We start from the raw sequence: 19,819 nt of genomic DNA, 5'->3' as shown, positions 1-19,819 counted from the left end.
GCATGGTTGGGAACTATTTGCATAACGCAGAAACATGAAACGGGCCTTGCCTTGTTACATCAACTCTGGAGGCTGCCTGAACTCACTCTCGAGTGTAGGCAGCTCGGAGTCCTTATGTCTGTGGCTGTGTTCTCTATCTTCTGGAGAACACGGCACTATTCATTTGAATTAAGATTGATGATAATCTAACTTACTTAATGCTGTTTTTGTGGTCTTGTTTTACGTTACTTTCAGTAATCTTCAGCCTGAAAGCAAACACCCTGAAACAGTCGGCGTAAGGATTCAGACCAGAGGAGGGAAGGTTATGACCTGGGCGATATCATCATTCTGGAAGGTACAATGGATGAGTCCAAGTTTTCATCTGTTCTTGAAACAATGTCCACACCTACATGCAGTTTGCTTTTCCTTGGCACGATATTATCTACCAGTAGGACAATGCAACGTATCACACCGCTCCCAGTGTACGTGCATAGTTCAGAGAGCACTACGGTGAGTTTAACGTCTTCCCCCAGCCACCAAATTACGCGAATTTAAACCAGATCAGGAACCTGTGGGATCCCCTCGATAGGCTGTTCTCGCCAAGGATCCTCAACCAAGGTTATGGTGTGGGGAATGTTTTTGTGCATAACGTTATGGAAGATACAATGGATCAACACTAGTACGCATCTATTCTTGTGGGACATGTCCATCCATACATGCAGTTTGCATTTCCTCGGATCGATGACAACTACCAGCAGGAAAATGCAACATGTAACACAGTTCGCAGTGTATTTGCGTATTTTTAAGAGCACAGGGACGAGTTTACTATACTCTGGTGCCACCAGACTCCCCGGATTCAAACCCAGTGGTACCACTTCGAGCGGGCTGTTAGCGGTTTGGATCCTCCACGAAGAAACGTAGCGCACTTGGCCACGACGCCGGAGTCGGCTTGACTCCACATCACTGTCTGTACCTTATAGAACCTCACTGACTCTTTCGCGCTGCAAAACGCTGATAAACATCTTTTGACAGGTGGTCGTATTAAGGTTCAAATGGTTCAAATGGCTCTGAGCACTATGGGACTTAACATCTATGGTCATCAGTCCCCTAGAACTTAGAACTACTTAAACCTAACTAACCTAAGGACAGCACACAACACCCAGCCATCACGAGGCAGAGAAAATCCCTGACCCCGCCGGGAATCGAACCCGGGAACCCGGGCGTGGGAAGCGAGAACGCTACCGCACGACCACGAGATGAGGGTCGTATTAAGGGGACCGGACAATATTTGTGTACCAAAACGGCTAGGCCACCAATTTATCCAATGTATCCTGTATCGCAAAACCAGCGCGAAATGAGAAGTGTTGTGCAAGCTTATCACACCAGTGTTGTGCAAACACATCAAATGTGCAGAGCACAAAGTCCACTGCTCACGAGGATGCAGGTGCAGGTATTGTTTTCGAGAGTTGTCACATCCAGGCTGGCTCGCGCAATGAATGTTTGTGCCAACCAGTTAGGGGATAATTTTTATGACACCAAAATTGATGAGCTGATTGTCATCCGAAAAGGACAGTATCCGCCCCTTCATACACATTTTCGATGTATCATACAATACAGGGTGTAAATTTTAAGTTGACAAACGAGAATAACTCGAAAAATGAGCTTCACGCTAAAAAATGTGTAGAATCCAAAGTCGATTATTTCCTAGGGGGACATCTGCTGGTGCTAAAATTAGCCCGGCACCCCAGCCCCTTGGGTATGGGCGGGAGGCAACTTTAAAATTTCAAATGGGAACCCCTATTTTTTATTGCTGAATCAGATTATAGATTAAAAAACTACATACATTATGTCTTAAACATTAGTTTTGATTCTTGGTAATTGGGTCTGTAATTCAAGAAAATACATGTTCTCATTTTTGCGTAGGAAGTGCTTACGGATAAAAAAAATACTTATTTACTTTGTAAATTTTGATTCGGTAAAACTAAAACTCTCCCTCTCTCCCCATAGGGTGGGGTTTGAGAGAGAGGTATTAGAGTTTTACAAATGTTGACCCAAATACTAATTTTTTCCGCAGATTCGGATAAATTTTGTTTGTTTCGTGGTCATGAGGCCATACAACTTTTAATTATCAAACAAATGATCTGACTAGCTAACTAACTAACCAAACATCCTACTTACTAACGTGTGAATTCATTAACTAAAAAACTAACTGACTCACGAACCTAATTCTTTATTAGATTCGGAGTAATCACTCTTGTTTGTCGAGAAGTCTCACAACTGGTGTGCTTGCTTAGTTTGGGTCTTTTACATAGTTAGCTAGTCAGATCATTTGTTTGATAATTAAAAGTTGTGTGGCCTCATGACCACGAAATAAACATAACTTATCCGAATCTGAGGAAAAAACATTTGTAAAACTTTAATTCCTCTCTCTCAAACCCCACCCTATGGGGAGAGAGGGAGAGTTTTAGTTTTACCGAATCAAAATTTGCGAAATAAATAAGTATTTTTTATCTATCCATAGCCATTTTCCACGCAAGAATGAGAACATGGATTTTCTTGAATTACAGCGCCAACTACCAAAGATCAAAACTAATGTTTAAGAAAAACTGTACGTAGTTTTTTATGTTGAATCCAATTCTGCAATAAAAAATGGAGATTCCCATTTAAAATTTTAAAGTTGCCTCCCGCTTCCCTCCCAAGGGGCTGGGGTGGTGGGCTAATTTTAGCACCAGATGTCCTCTTCGAAAATAATCAACTTTGGACTCTACACATTTTTTCGTGTGAAGCTTATTTTTCGAGATATTCTGGTTTGTCAACTTAAAATTATACTCTGTATATGACCCATTTTACTGCTTTCGGAATTTGCATTTGTCACCTGTGTCGGTGATTCATGTTGGTATTTATTTTTGCGTATAATTTTACAGTAATTGCGGCCTGGAAAAATAATTAGGTCCCCCTTATGAATTGGTGAGAGCCAAACCCTCTAGAATATTTAATAACACTTTAAAGCTAACTACATACGCAATTTAAACGCAAGGTTGCGATTAGTTGCCTTCGTTCTCTGATGGGTTCCCTGTATTTTAGGGGCGCAAGGCAGGAAGGTCCGTTGCCCGTGACACCACGGGAGTCCGGGCGCACCCCTTCAACTTTTCGCAAAAGGCTACTGTGACACTAAACGCTCTCGCCAAGTCTAGCGAACTGCTTCCTCCTGGCCTGTGCCAGCACGCATTGTCCTAGCGTTCTCACAGCATCTGACGAGAAACTTGCTGTCCCCTTACCTACTTGCTCCGTTCAATTACACCAGAAGAATTAATACATACATCAAAAAAAGTTTTCCATCACCTCAGTTCTGACAGTTCCGGAACCTGTACAGAAAATTGGAATCAATATCAACATAAACATTATTTCCGCCCTTTTTATTGCTCATGAAAACCACACATCGCATGTTGTACCACGATACTGCGAGACCTTCAGAGGTGGTGGTCCACATTTCTGCGCACTCTGGTACCTCTAATACCCAGTAGCACGTGCTCTTGCATTGATGCATGCCTGTATTCGTCGTGGCATACTATCCACAAGTTCATCAAGGCATTGTTAGTCCAAATTGTCCCACTCCTCAACGGCGATTCGGCGTAGACCCCTCAGAGTGGCTGGTGGATCACGTCGTCCATAAGCAGCCCTTTTGAATCCAACCCTGGCATGCTCTATAGGGTTCATGTCCGCAAAACATGAAGGCCACTCTAGTTGAGCGATGTCGTTATCCTGAAGAAAGTCATTCACAAAATGTGCACGATGGGGGCGCGAATTGTCGCCCATGAAGACGAATGCCTCGCCAATATGCTGTCGATATGGTTGCACTATCGGTCGGAGGATGGCATTCACGTATCGTACTGCCGTTACGGCGCCTTCCATGGCCACCAGCGGCGTTCGCCGGCCCCACATAATGCCACCCTAAAACATTAGGGAACCTCCACCTTGCTGCACGCGCTGGACAGTGTGTCTAAGGTGTTCAGCCTGTCCGGGTTGCCTCCAAACACGTGTCGGACGATTGTGTGGTTGAAGGCATATGCGACACTCATCGGTGAAGAAAACGTGATGCCAATACTGAGCGGTCTATTCGGCGTGTTGTTGGGCCCATCTGTACCGCGTTGCATGGTGTGGTGGTTGCAAAGATGGACCTCATCATGGACGTCGGGAGTGAAGTAGCGAATCATGCAGCCTATTGCGCACAGTTTGAGTCATAACACGACGTGGCTGCACGTAAAGCATTATTCAATTTGGTAATGTTGTTGTCAGGGTTCCTCCGAGCCGGCCTCAGCGAGGCATGTCATCGACAGTTCCTGTCTCTCTGTATCTCCACATCCGAACAACATTGCTTTCGACACTTCCTGGCAGATTAAAAGTGCGTGCCTGACCGAGACTCGAACTCGGGACCTTTGCCTTTCGTGGGCACGTGCTCTACTAACTGAGCTACCCAAGCACGACTCACGCCCGGTCCTCACAGCTTTACTTCCGCCAGTACCTCGTCTGCTACCTTCCAAACTTTACAGATGCTCTCCTGCGAACCTAGCAGATCTAGCACTCCTGAAAGAAAGGTTATTGCGGAGACATGGCTTAGCCACAGCCTAAGGGATGTTACCATAATGAGATTTTCACTATGAAGCGGAGTGTGCTTGGGTAGCTCAGTTGGTAGAGCACTTGCCCGTGAAAGGCAAAGGTCCCGAGTTCGAGTCTCGGTCCGGCACACAGTTTTAATCTGCCAGGAAGTTTCATATCAGCGCACACTCCTCTGCAGAGTGAAAATCTCATTTTGGAAACATCGCTTTTGTTCACTCCGAGACGCCTGGACACTCCCCTTGCTGAGAGCCCTTCCTGGCACAAAGTAACAATGTGGACGTGATCGAACCGTGGTATTGACCATCTAGGCATGGTTGAACTAGAGACAATACGAGCCTTTTACCTCGTTCCTGATGTAATGACTGATCGTCTGTCGGACTCCCTCCGCCTAATAGGCGCTACTCATGCATGGTTGTTTACATCTTTGGCGGGTTTAGTGAAATCTGTGAACAGTCAAAGGGACTGTGTCTGTGAGATAATATCCACTGCGAACGTCTGTCTTCAGGAGTTCTGGGGACTGGGATCATGCAAAATTTTTTTGATGTGTGTACAGTGGATTTACGGAGAGAGTTAGCGAGGAAAAGGTGCAACTACTGAAACGTTGTTTTAATCATGAAAATTTAAGGTGGAGGGGGAAGAAAGGAAAAGAGAGGAAATATTTATATCAGCCCCATCGGGATATTATGCAGTTTCAGCGGCGACGAGCGAAAATGTGTGCTGGACCGGGACTCGAACAGGGGACCCCTCCCTTCCTAGGTAGTTGCGTTAACCACTGCGCCACCCGGACGTAGTGTTTATCGTAGATTCGCGGACTATCTCGGCACGCTTCCCAGACGTCCGTCATTGCCACCTAGCGCCACCTGTCTGCAGTCCCTGTTCATGTCCTCTGCGCTCGCTAATTTTAGATCCCCGCTGGAGGTCTAACGTAACTGTGCATCCACTCACCGACGTGTATCAGTTATATGAATGCGTGGTGTCTGTTCTTTCGGACATATCCAGAATTATTAATTTATTTTTTAATGAAAATGAAGTAAGTCTGAGGAAAGAACATTTATTATACGACGTAACGAAATACAGTGTTAGGGGGATATCTGACTTTGATCGACCTAAGCGACTCAATGTCAAGTGAAGCTGAGTTTTCCACATTGACATCAGTAATTCGTGTTCTGTTGTGTGATTTGATGTAATTCATCTGACTAAAAAGCTGTTCACACCTGTGTTTCCAAAAAATTAAGCCATTTTCAAGCACGTTTGTAAAACGCTGGTTATTTCTTCTAGTCAAAATACGTTTTATAGAGCTCTTCCAAATCAACCTGGTTAAATTTCTCTTTGAACTGTGCATCATATTACATTTCTCAGCATTCCATTTGTGAATGAATGTTCCGGTAGTGAACTCATGTTTACGTATAATGGCGTAGCAAATAATGAAACAAGCAGTCGATGCTTCTTAAAATCTTGAAATCAGTTTTCAATTCACAATCAGATATCAAAGAAGCAGATTTAATCACTGCCGACTGTGTGACGTCCGATTGCTTTGACAGTGTAGGAAAATATGTGAAGTCTTTTGTTCGTAACTGTTGTTCCCAAAGCCCAAGTTGTGGTCAATTTTTAAACAAAGGTTCATGTTGCACGTGCACTTCCTTGAAGCGTAGGATACATGAAGATGGAAAAAAGCTGGATTTTTTATTTGTAATTATAAACATTGAAATGAAATGAAATGATCGTACGGCATTGTTGACAGGTAGGCCCCATGCGGGGTGTTCGGCCGCCGAAATTGCAAGTCCTTTTCAGCCGACGCTACTTCGGCGACTTGCGAGTCAGTGATGATGAAATGATGATGAAAGACACACAACACCCAGTGATCTCGAGGCAGAGAAAATCCATTACCCCGCCGGGAATCGAACCCGGGACCCCGTGCGCGGGAAGCGAGAACGCTACCGCAAGACAACGAGCTGCGGACATTATAAATAATGAGAGTGTATTTTTCATGAAAATTAAAATTAAAAATGTGCTAATTAGCATATATTTATGTGACCTAGGTATTAGAACCGAGCGGAAAAAAACTAAAAAAGGAATGACCGAAACTAGACTCGCACCAGCAGTCCAATAGCTACCAGTCTCGACCGCTGGTTTTTTTCCCGATCTCTGCATATTTCACGCCTTACAGAAATGTTTGTAGAGGATGCAACTACGTTTAAAATATATATCAACTACGCAGTTATGTTTAAAAACACAACCCCCTGGGAATCGAAACCTGGTTCCCTACATTGGAGGCTAGCATCGTACCACAGAACTACACTGCTCTTTCATCTGAGTACTGCACGTACTTAGGAAACTTTGTAGTTTGTTCTCTCGAGAATTTTTGAGAGCAATATTCAACTGCTTTAGGAAATTAATATTTTAGTTCTGAACATCATGTACCATAAATATAAAAAATTACATACGCTTCACTTAACCTAGCAGCATTGCTTTAAATTTTCCACCCCTATTTCGACTTCGTTTGTTGTGATTGTTTCTAAAAACTATTCTACATATCAAGTTGATAATGTTATTAGCGGATGGCTGCCCCCGTCGGAGGTTCGGGTCCTCCCTCGGACATGGGTGTGTGTTGTCCTTAGCGTAAGTTAGTTCAAGTCAGGTTAAGTAGTGTGTAAGCTTAGAGACCGATGACCTCAGCAGTTTGGTCCCTTAAGACTTCACACACATTTGAACATTTCGAATGTTATTAGTTGCTGTAAATAAGAGAGAAAGACAGGTGTATTACGATGCACTACGAGGGTTCTCTTCTTCCTTTGTAATGTGGAATCCTTAAACCTCATCAGTAAAAACGCATTATTATAATGAAGTATTTATTTATTATGTACTACTAAAATTAAAAGAAGGCACTGAAGCTGAAACCATTACTAATGTCGACTAGTGTACCGGCTCACCATAATGAATACTTAAAATCAAAGCAAGCCTACTAAAATTAAAGACAAGCATCACAGATAATTTGTAAAAAGATAAAACTTGGCTTTATTTACCTGAATTGATGATATATTTATCGCGCTCGAATGTGCACCACATACACTCATGAAGGGTTGTAACTTTACGGCCGATAGTGTTGTGAGTTTGCAGTAAAGTTAAGTATGGAATTTATTTGCTATATCTGGCACTCGTCTCACTCGGGCAGCGCAACAAACGTATCCGGTTGCGCAACTCATACTACTGCTGATTGTTGGTTGCATATCGCCAAGGCGAACTATATTTTCTTCAAGATCGTGCGCGGCTTTTTCAAAATAGATCCAGCACAGTGATACAAGCTGACCGCACAGTGGGCCATCTTACTTCAAAACCTGGACGTAGTAGAAAAATGTATATAAAATCCTACAACAGTGTGTTCTTTTTAGATTTTTGGGTTCGCTGATTACGATTACGTTGTCGAAATTACAAAATTCAAATTGGCGGATTTAGTACGGAGGATCTAAACAGTAAAAGTAGAAAATTGGAAAAAAAAGTTCGGGTTATAGGTAGTCTAAGGTCGCTGATAATGAATTAGAAGTCGGGCCGGCCGAAGTGGCCGTGCGGTTAAAGGCGCTGCAGTCTGGAACCGCAAGACCGCTACGGTCGCAGGTTCGAATCCTGCCTCGGGCATGGATGTGTGTGATGTCCTTAGGTTAGTTAGGTTTAACTAGTTCTAAGTTCTAGGGGACTAATGACCTCAGCAGTTGAGTCCCATAGTGCTCAGAGCCATTTGAACCATTTTGAATTAGAAGTCGGAATTACCGTGTTGAAATGTTTTATTCTAAACTGTACACTTTTCAAAAGAAATCGTCGTCACATTCGACTTCCGCGTCACTACCGCTATTTTATAACGCAAAATTAATACGAGTATTATTACACTAAAATAAGGCACAACGTGTTGAAATGAACGATGAAACGGACGCGATTCGTACTCATGACAAATATAATTGATCCGTACGACCACTGTTTCCTGGAAACGTCAAATAGATCGCGTTTCCGTTGAGGCTGGTCACCTCATTCACAATTTCGACAAAATTAATGGTAGTTGCTTTTCATTAGCAGCAGACAGCTGAAACGGACTTCCTACATCCTCAGACAATTTTACTCTTCACCCGCGACTTGACTGTCAGTACCTGCTGCCCATACATTTCGCACAGAGTCAAATATTTGCCTATGTGCTCAGGTTTTTGAATGGGAATTAGATGCTGAAAAACAAATCATTTAAAATGTTCATCATGCGCCGGAGATCAACGCCTCGTGTTTCTGTGTGTGCCGTCGTTTTGTGCTTAAGTGGTTCAGTGTTATTCGTTTTGTGGACCTACGTTCACGTGTGACAATTTTTGTCTATGTATGTGTCCAAGTGTCTGAACAAATTTTATCTTGGACTCTACGCCCGTGAACGGCTCCATGTATTTTAAAAAGTGTTTGTCTCCGTATATATGTCCACCATATTTTTATCTCACATTGTCTTCATTTGTCTCTTTTATGTTTCTCTGAGGCCAAAGAGCGGCGTAGTATGCTGCTGCTGGCCTGCCTGTAAACAGGTTTCAAAATAATAATAAAGAAAAAAAATGTTCATCACACGATACAGTGTTTGTTGATTGATTTTCATGTCTGTGATCAAGCAATTGTTTAATTGCTTATTAGTTAATTCATGAGTTATTATCTATTAGTCCACGATAATTTAACAATACTGAACATTGATTACAGAGTGCTATACATTACTGCACAATTGTCTACCGTGTGGTCGTCCACCAAAAAGGCGCATATATGCCCACGAAAGTTCATTTGAACTTGTAAACTATACTATCAAGATAGAAGGAGAGCCATTTAAAAAATAGAGCCACGCAGAAGAAAGTATCTAACAAATTATTCCGGTTAATATCGGTAGTAGTTTGAAGTCGATTAGTGTTATTAGAGCAGTTAAAATGCCGTAAATAAACCTTCTGGAGTGCTAACCATCTTATTGTATCCTGACAATTGGGTGGAATCGCTGTCATATATTAAACAGGCCACACAAACAATATCTGAAAATTGTATAGTTGTCCTATTCCCTGTTTACTAACAAATGTCATGGCAAGTATTATATCATCTTGTGACTGGAATGCCACCACTGCATTGGGCAAGCATGCACCAATGCCACCTACACAAGATGTCGTGAGACTTAAGGCGGAACGTACACCTTCCCCTGTCTCTGTCCAGAGTTCGAAGCCAGGTGGGGAGGAGCGGATTCGATCTGGGGCCAGCACGTCTCCCCAAATCCCGGTAGCACTGCGCTAACAACAATAATAAGTAGCTTCGATCTTTTACTTATGACACCGAAATTGATGAGCTCAGACTGATTCAAAAAGCAAAGTATTCCTCTCTTTGTCTGGAATTTCGATGTATCATATATGAGCCATACGAGTCATTTCGGTGATTGCGATTGTGAGCCGTGTTGAGAATTGCGATATTGGTAATTTATAGCAGAACTTGTTTCAAACGTTTCCACGCGCCACGTATACTGAAGAGCCAAAGAAACTGATACACCTGCCTAATATCGTTTAGGGCGCCTGCAAGCACGCAGAAGTGCCACAACACGACGTGGCAGGGGCTCGATTAATGTCTGAAGTAGTGCTGAATCCTGCAGGGTTGTCCATAAATCAGTAAGACTACGGGGGATGGAGATCTCTTCTGAACAGCACGTTGCAAGGTATCCCACATATGGTCAGTTATGTTCATGTCTTGGGAGTTTGGCGGCCAGCGGAAGTGTTAAACTCAGAAGAATGTTCCTGGATCCGCTCTGTAGCAATTTTGGACGGGCGGTGTATCGCATTGTCCTGCTGAAATTGCCTAAGTCCGTCGGAATGCCGCCAGACACTTGTCTTATACAGGCGTTGGCGACGGCAGCGCCATATTCTGCCTGTTTACGAATCTCATTATTTGAATACCCATACCTATACCACTTTCTTTAGCTTTTCAGCGTATTTCTTAATTACGAGGGTAAGTCAATTATTATCCGCAATTTAGCTATATTTTTGTTTATTTGGTAGTACTGTCGTTTAACGTTGAAGACGCATGCTTTGTTTATTTGATGCTATATCTTTGCAATTTTCAAGCTGCTAGGTTAGTTTTGTTATCGCTGTCGTGTTGTTAATCATGACTGCTGAGCTGTCTATTTGCACCAAAGAAGAGCAACGCTAAGTGATCAGTTTTTTGTGGTCTGAAGGCGTATCAGGGGCCGAAATTCATCGAAGACTTTCGGTACAGTACGGAAACAGTGTTTTGTCACAACGTAGTGTCTACGAACGCATTGAAAAATTCCGAAATAGTCGCACAAGTGTTACGCACGATAAATGAGCCGGATGACTGTTCAACGCCACAAATGAAGAAACTAATGAGCGTTCACGTGAAATGATTCTCTTACACAGACGATTAACTATTGACGAAGTGGAACATCGTCTGCAAATTAGTCCAGTTCTGCCTGGTAAATTGTCCACAACAGACTTGGGGTTCATAAAGTTTGTGCAAGATGGGTCCCAAACCAACTTACACAATAGCATAAACAAACGCGCTTGGACGTCTGAAAAAAACATTTGGGTCGCTATGGTAACGAAGGGGACAACTTCTTAGACAGGATCATTACTGGTGACGAAACATAGATTCATCATCAAGAGCCGGAGAGTAAATTGCTGAGTATGAAATGGAAACATCCAAATTCGCCGTGGAAGAAAAAGTTCAAGACCCAACCGTCCGCAGGAAAACTGATGCTTTCGGTTTTTTGGGACGCACAAGATCCAGTACTGGAACATTATGGGGAGAGGGGCACAACAATAAACAATGTACGTTACAGTGAGATGCTTACTGCCAGGCTAAAGCCTGAAAATCGAAGCAAACGCCGAGGATTGCTGTCAAAAGGTGTTGTGTTGTTGCACGACAATGCCCGTCCGAATACTGCTGCCCATACTGCTGAAACGCTCCAGACACTCAAATTTGAAGTACTGGAACATTCTCCATATAGTCCCGATCTTGCACCTTCTGACTATCACTTGTTTGGTCCACTCAAACGGGCATTACGGGGTCGTCGATTTGCCTCGGACGAAGCAGTGAAAGAAGCGGTGCATTCCTGGCTCGCAGCTCAACCGAGAACCTTCTTTTATGAGGGAACCAGGGAGCTTGTACAACGATGGACCAAGTCCGTTGAAACGCAAGGAGACTATGCTCTTGTAAGTTTCCTATTTAGTTACAATAAAATTTTATAACTACTTTGAGGATAATAATTGACTTACCCTCGTATATACTACTTTGTGGAACAAGTGCCCTACGTTATATGGCAGCCAATTCTCGCTGGAAAAGCAGTCGGAAAGAAAATGCCAGTTGAGAAGCGCATGTTCGCTGGCTCGGTGCAGTACAGGATAGCTGCAGCAGTCGATACCAGACTCGAACGTCTGTTTACTTCTGCTGTTTGTCCGTTGTGTAGTCGCGAACGGAATGTGATTAGGGGATACAGAGGTACCGGTCACGAGATACTAACGGTGCCACATCCAGTGTCTCACTACTGTTACCAAGTAAACTGGCATTCAGAGAGGTACAACGGCTGTGAAGCTGTTTGTTCCGTTAACATCTAGGCAATAGCAGCGTGTCCATTTGCGTGTTCTCTCTCTCTCTCTCTCTCTCTCTCTCTCTCTCACACACACACACACACACACACACACACACACACACACGCGCGCGCGCGGGCGGTCGTTATGGTGTACAATGTGAATCCATAGCCCACTGACGAAATTTTAGAGGTTCTTCAGGGATTATTTTTGAAAATATTGTTGCGGATTGTCAGCGATCGGAACAGAATATTGAAATTAATTATAAAACATTTTAGTTGGTAAAGGCACGTTTATTAAAAGATAACCAGTTTCCATTATTACATGCTCATCTCCAGATCTTCAAAACAGTCATACGATACAGGATGCAAATTAGAGGCATACATAAAAATAACTTTAAATTAGGTATATAATTACTAAACGTAGCTACACCCATCTTGATGGGCACTGGCTGTAAACGGAGCAGGATCGTCTGAGTGACGATAGTGAACTTCTGGAGAGAACAGCGCAGCTATTTTTTAAATACTGAAATCTGCATCTACTGCTGACAGCATGATGACAGCGTTAGCCGTCAGGTTTAAGTCGCGAGAATTAAAGTCAATAAGAAGTACTTACCAACAAATATAACTCCAAAATTACGTAGAATAACTCTATAATAAAGAAGAAAGAGCTCGTTGATACAGCTATTGTCAAATAAATTAAGAACTTTTCAAAGGAAACGAATAAACATTGCCGGCCGGTGTGGCCGAGTGGTTCTAGTCGTTTCAGTCTGGAACCGCGCGACCGCTACGGTCGCAGGTTCGAATCCTGCCTCGGGCATGGATGTGTGTGATGTCCTTAGGTTAGTTAGGTTTAAGTAGTTCTAAGTCTAGGGGCCCCCCATGAACCATGGATCTTGCCGTTGGTGGGGAGGCTTGCGTGCCTCAGCGATACAGATGGCCGTACCGTAGGTGCAACCACAATGGAGGGGTATCTGTTGCGAGGCCAGACAAACGTGTGGTTCCTGAAGAGGGGCAGAAGCCTTTTCAGTAGTTGCAAGGATGATTGACTGATCTGGCCTTGCAACACTAACCAAAACGGCCTTGCTGTGCTGGTACTGCGAACGGCTGAAAGCAAGGGGAAACTACAGCCGTAATTCTTCCCGAGGGCATGCAGCTTTACTGTATGGCTAAATGATGATGGCGTCCTCTTGGGTAAAATATTCCGGAGGTAAAATAGTCCCACATTCGGATCTCCGGGCGGGGACTACTCAGGAGGACGTCGTTATCAGGAGAAAGAAAACTGGCGTTCTACGGATCGGAGCGTGGAACGTCAGATCCCTTAATCGGGCAGGTAGGTTAGAAAATTTGAAAGGGGAAATAAATAGGTTGAAGTTAGATATAGTGGGAATTAGTGAAGCTCGGTGGCAGGAGGAACAAGACTTTTGGTCAGGTGAATACAGTGTTATAAATACAAAACCAAATAGGGGTAATGCAGGAGTAGGTATAATAATGAATAAAAAAATAGGAGTGCGGGTAAGCTACTACCAACAGCATAGTGAACGCATTATTGTGGCCAATATAGACACGAAGCCCATGCCTACTACAGTAGTACAAGTTTATATGTCAACTAGCTCTGCAGATGATGAAGAAATTGATGAAATGTATGATGAGATAAAAGAAATTATTCAGGTAGTGAAGGGAGACGAAAATTTAATAATCATGGGTGGCTGGAATTCGAGAGTAGGAAAAGGGAGAGAAGGAAACATAGTGGGTGTATATGAATTGAGGGAGAAAATGAAAGAGGAAGCCGTCTGCTAGAATTTTGCACAGAGCATAACTTAATCATAGCTAACACGTGGTTCAAGAATCATAAAAGAAGGTTGTATACATGGAAGAATCCTGGAGGTACTAGAAGGTATCAGATAGATTATATAATGGTAAGACAGAGATTTAGGAACCAGGTTTTAAATTTTAAGACATTTCCCGGGGGAGATGTGGACTCTGACCACAATCTATTGGTTATGAACTGTAGGATAAAACTGAAGAAACTGCAAAAAGGTGGGAATTTAAGGAGATGGGACCTGGATAAATTGACTAAACCAGAGGTTGTACAGAGTTTCAGGGAGAGCATAAGGGAATAATTGACAGGAATGAGGGAACGAAATACGGTAGAAGAAGAATGGGTAGCTCTGAGGGATGAAGTAGTGAAGGCGGCAGAGGATCAAGTAGGTAAAAAGACAAGGGCTAGTAGAAATCCTTAGGTAACAGTTGAAATACTGAATTTAATTGATGAAAGGAGAAAATATAAAAATGCAGTAAATGAAACAGGCAAAACCGAATACAAACGTCTCAAAAATGAGATCGACAGGAAGTGCAAAATGACTAAGCAGGGATGGCTGGAGGACAAATGTAAGGGAGTAGAGGCTTATCTCACTAGGGGTAAGATAGATACTGCCTACAGGAAAATTAAAGAGACCTTTAGAGAGAAGAGATCCACTTGTATGAATCAAGAGCTCAGATGGAAATCCAGTTCTAAGCAAAGAAGGGAAAGCAGAAAGGTGGAAGGAGTATATAGAGGGTCTATACAAGGGCGATGTACTTGAGGACAATATTATGGAAATGGAAGAGGATGTAGATGAAGATCAAATGGGAGATACGATACTGCGTTAAGAGTTTGACAGAGCACTGAAAGATCTAAGTCGAAACAAGGCCGCGGGGGTAGACAACATTCCATTAGAACTACTGACAGCCTTGGGAGAGCCAGTCCTGACAAAACTCTACCATCTGATGTGTATGAGACAGGCGAAATACCCTCAGACTTCAAGAAGAATATAATAATTCCAATCCCAAAGAAAGCAGGTGTTGACAGATGTGAAAATTACCGAACAATCGGTTTAATAAGTCACTGCTGCAAACTACTAACGCGAATTCATTACAGACGAATGGAAAAACTGGTAGAAGCCGACCTCGGCGAAGATCAGTTTGCATTCCGCAGAAATGTTGGAACACGTGAGGCAATACTGACCCTACGACTTATCTTAGGAAATAGATTAAGGAAAGGCAAACCTACATTTCTAGCATTTGTAGACTTAGAGAAAGCTTTTGACAATGTTGACTGGAATACTCTCTTTCAAATTGTAAAGGTGGCAGGGGTAAAATACAGGGAGCGAAAGGCTATTTACAATTTGTACAGAAACCAGATGGCAGTTATAAGAGTCGAGGGGCATGAAAGGGAAGCAGCGGTTGGGAAGGGAGTGAGACAGGGTTGTAGCCTGTCCCCGATGTTATTCAATCTGTATGTTGAGCAAGCAGTAAAGGAAACAAAAGAAAAATTCGGAGTAGGTATTAAAATCCATGGAGAAGAAATAAAAACGTTGAGGTTCGCCGATGACATTGTAATTCTGTCAGAGACAGCAAAGGATTTGGAAGAGTTTTTGAACTGAATGGACAGTGTCTTGAAAGGAGGATATAAGATGAACACCAACAAAAGCAAAACGAGGATAATGGAATGTAGTCGAATTAAGTCGGGTGATGCTAATGGAATTAGATTAGGAAATGAGACACTTAAAGTAGTAAAGGAGTTTTGCTATTTGGGGAGCAAAGTAACTGATGATGGTCGAAGTAGAGAGGATAGAAAATGTAGACTGGCAATGGCGAGGAAAGCGTTTCTGAAGAAGAGAAATTTGTTAACATCGAGTATAGATTTAAGTGTCAGGAAGTCGTTTCTGAAAATATTTGTATGGAGTGTAGCCATGTATGGAAGTGAAACATGGACGATAAATAGTTTGGACAAGAAGAGAATAGAAGCTTTTGAAATGTGGTGCTACAGAAGAATGCTGAAGATTAGATGGGTAGATCACATAACTAATGAGGAGGTATTGAATAGAATTGGGGAGAAGAGGAGTTTGTGGCACAACTTGACAAGAAGAAGGGACCGGTTGGTACGACATGTTCTGAGGCATCAGGGGATCACAAATTTAGCATTGGAGGGCAGCGTGGAGGGTAAAAATCGGAGAGGGAGACCAAGAGATGAATACACTAAGCAGATTCAGAAGGATGTAGGTTGTAGTAGGTACTGGGAGATGAAGAAGCTTGCACAGGATAGTGTAGCATGGAGAGCTGCATCAAACCAGTCTCAGTACTGAAGACAACAACAACAAGTCTAGGGGACTGATGACCTCAGATGTTAAGTCTCATAGTGCTCAGAGCCATTTGATCTTTTTTTTAAATAAACATTGCATCTGTTGTGTATAGTTTGCTCTCTTGGACATCGTAATTATTTTTCCAGTATGTCCCTGGAGGGTAACCTATACACAGGGAACACGACGTTTATTTGTTACATTTTTAAAGTTCTTATATATTTCTTTGACTGTGTTAACAAGCTGTTTCTCCTTTATTATAAAATTATTCTATGTAATTTTGACGTCCTATTTAATAATAAGTACATATTTTCGTACATAATTTTCTCGACCAACACCTGACTTGCTGACGCTGGTATTATGCTGTCAGGCGTAGATCGGGAGTTCACTATTTAAAGAAAATAGCTGCGCCTCTCTCTCCAGCAGTTGACTCACGTCATTAAGACGCTCCTGCTGCGTGTACGGCCATTGTCTATCAACATGCGTATATCTATTTCTTTTAATTATATAGCTAATTTTAAGTTCTTTTGTTGTATACCTCTAATCTATGTACTGTAACATATTACTGTTTTGAAGGTCTGAAGATGATCATGTGATGATCGAAACCCGTCATCTCGAAATAAGCGTGAATAAATTTGCCTTGTGATCTATCGGTACTATTTCATAATTAATTTCAAATCTTTAGAGATATTTTGGTATAAGGGAATCGTGCCTCCGTTGGCTCTGTACAGAATAGCAATTTAATTGTGATTCACTCGGTTCGTCACCTCATTTACCTTTCTTTCTGTGAAAATACCAGCAGTGAAAAACACTAATGCACAATCACAAAAATCTACAATGCGAAACACAAAGTAACGCAACGACCCTCAGATGCAAAAGTTCTGTGAAGTGAGTCTCCTCACTGCGGTAACCGCACAACATAGCTTCAGTGGGACGCTCTTCCACTACATTCAGTGATCCCACTTGTAGGGAATATATCGACCAACTCTTCACCACTACACCCATCCATACCCCTATGTATCGCTTTTAATATACAATTTTCTCGACCAGAAAAACTTACGCAAGACATCTCCGAAAAAGTGATGTTGTTGTGGTCTTTAGTCCAGAGACTGGTTTGATGCAGCTCTCCTTGCTACTCCATCCCGTGCAAGCCTCATCATCTCCGAGTACCTACTGCAACCTTCGTCCTTCTCAATCTGCTTAGTGTATTTATCTCTTGGTCTCCCTCTATGATTTTTACCCCTCAAACCTCCCTCCAGTACAAAACTGGTGATCCCTTGATGCCTCAGAACGTATCCTACCAACCGACCCCTTCTTCTAGTAAGTTCAACTAAATACCTAGGAATTACAATTACGAATAACTTAAATTGGAAGAAACACACAGAAAATGTTGTAGGGAAGGCTAACCAGAGACTGCGTTTTATTGGCAGAGCACTCAGAAAATGTAACAGATCTACTAAAGAGAGAGCCTACACTATAGTTGTCCGTCCTTTTTTAGACTACTGCTGCGCGGTGTGGTATGCTTACCAGATAGGATTGACGGAGTACATCGAGAAAGTTCAAAGAAAGGCAGCACGTTTTTCATTCTCGCGAAATAGTGCAGAAAGTGTCATTGAACTGACGCAGGATCTGGGGTGGACATCATTAGAACAAAGGCGTTTTTCGTTGCGGCGGAATCCCCTCACGAAATTCCAATCACTAACTTTCTCCTCCGAATGCAAAGATATTTTGTTGACGTCGACCTACATAGGGAGGAACGATCAACATGACAAAATAAGGGAAATCAGAGCTCATACGGAAAGATATAGGTGTTCATTCTTTCCTCACGCTATACCAGATTGGAATAATTGAAATTCTTCCAATCCATATGTGGCATACAGCAAACCAGTGCTTAACAGTATTGGTTAAAAACAATCTTGGTTGCAATTTCAGTTTTTTATTTTTCATCGACGCGTTTCGCCTTATTTAGGCATCTTCAGGTTATCTACATAGAAAACAGAGAACAAATACATCTATTTAAGAATCACGATCATGTTGTGCAGACCTGGATAACCTATAAGCATGTATAAACAGAGCACCTATTGAAAGAGCAAATACCTTAATTTGGTATTTCTAAGAAGAATCCATTAGTCAATGTAGCCAAAGGGCATCGTCAAATATATCAGGTCAACATCGCCTTCGTTAAATTCAGTAAATACTAGAAATGTAATGTAGTAAAATCATTATCTTTTCCAGATGGACGCGAGAGGAACTAAGATCTGCATAACGCGATCCCGTTATCCAGGTCTGCACAACGCGATCGCGATTCTTAAATAGATGTATTTGTTCTCTGTTTTGTATGTAGATAACCTGAAGATGCCTAAATAAGGCGAAACGCGTCGTTGAAAAATAAAAAACTAAAATTGCAACCAAGACTGTTTTTTAACCAATACTGGAATAATTGAGAATCGTGAAGGTGGTTCGATGAACCCTCTGCCAGGACTTAAATGTGATTTGTAGAGTATCCATGCAGATTTGGATTTAGGTGTAGATGTTGTATCGTACTTACATTGTCCAATGACAGAACGTTCTCTGTATCACTGACAGATCCATTCATTACTCAGTGCTATTCAGAGATGTACAGTACAATACGATGGACCAGTACCGGTATAATTTCGCAGCAGTCACTGACATGTACCTTGCATATAGAGGAGTACGTTGCAATGCTCTCGCTACTAAAAGGCTGTACAGGGAACGATTTCCTAACAGGCATCATCCGTCACAGGGAGTGTTTATTTCTCTCGATCGACAGTGTGGGAGACTGGTTCATTGGAAAGAAGATACGACGGATCTGGTAAAATGAGGACCACACGTACACCCGATTTTGAAATGGAGATGCTGGAACGTGTTGCGGACCCACTACGAGTACTCGTCGTAATGCACGTGAAATGGGCGCTGCACATATTAGCGTGTGACGAGTACTCCACGAACAACAATTACACCCATATCACCCACAACGAGTACGTGGAATGCTTGCGACTGACTCTGCACCAAGGGTTGTGATGTGTCAGTGGTTGCTCCAACAATGGACTGATTGACCAGATTTCCTCAAATTCGAGCTGTTTATTGAAAAGGCCTCATTTGATCGTGATAGTATTTCGAACAGCAGAAATAGCTATGCGTTGGATGTGGGAAAACCTCATGCGGCTGTAGAGACACCATCAAATAGTTGTGCTGTGAATATCTGGATCGGTAATGTAGGTGACAATGTCATTGGGCCATATCTTCTACCTGGCCGTCTGAATGGCCGCCCGTACTTGAGGCTCGTGCAGATAGCGCTACCTGCGTTGCTGGAGAACATACACTTGACTGTTCGTGAGAGGATTGTGGATACAACATGACGGCGCATCGCCTTACTTCAGTGTGGATGTCCACAAGCATCTCAGTGCTGTGTTTCCTTTCGCTGGATTAGAAGCGGAGGTAGTATTCCATGGCCTGCGAGGTTACCTGACCTGAACCCATTTGTGTACGTGACGCCATT

At 42.6% G+C, this 19,819-nt stretch overlaps 1 protein-coding gene and 1 non-coding gene across 2 annotated transcripts in view; both read left to right on the top strand.

The window, feature by feature from the left end:
* The window catches only part of LOC124802913 (prolyl endopeptidase FAP-like), a 760,857-nt gene that overhangs the window by 336,579 nt on the left and 404,459 nt on the right, over nt 1–19,819 (top strand). The window lies entirely within an intron of this gene.
* Trnas-uga lies at nt 4,650–4,724 on the top strand. Its single transcript has one exon. It is a non-coding gene; the product is annotated as a tRNA-Ser (tRNA).

Source organism: Schistocerca piceifrons, chromosome 6 (genome assembly GCF_021461385.2).
Source record: "Schistocerca piceifrons isolate TAMUIC-IGC-003096 chromosome 6, iqSchPice1.1, whole genome shotgun sequence".
In the NCBI taxonomy this organism is placed as follows: domain Eukaryota; kingdom Metazoa; phylum Arthropoda; class Insecta; order Orthoptera; family Acrididae; genus Schistocerca; species Schistocerca piceifrons.
Note: the sequence above shows the minus strand (reverse complement) of the source record. Positions and strands in the feature narration are given on the sequence as shown.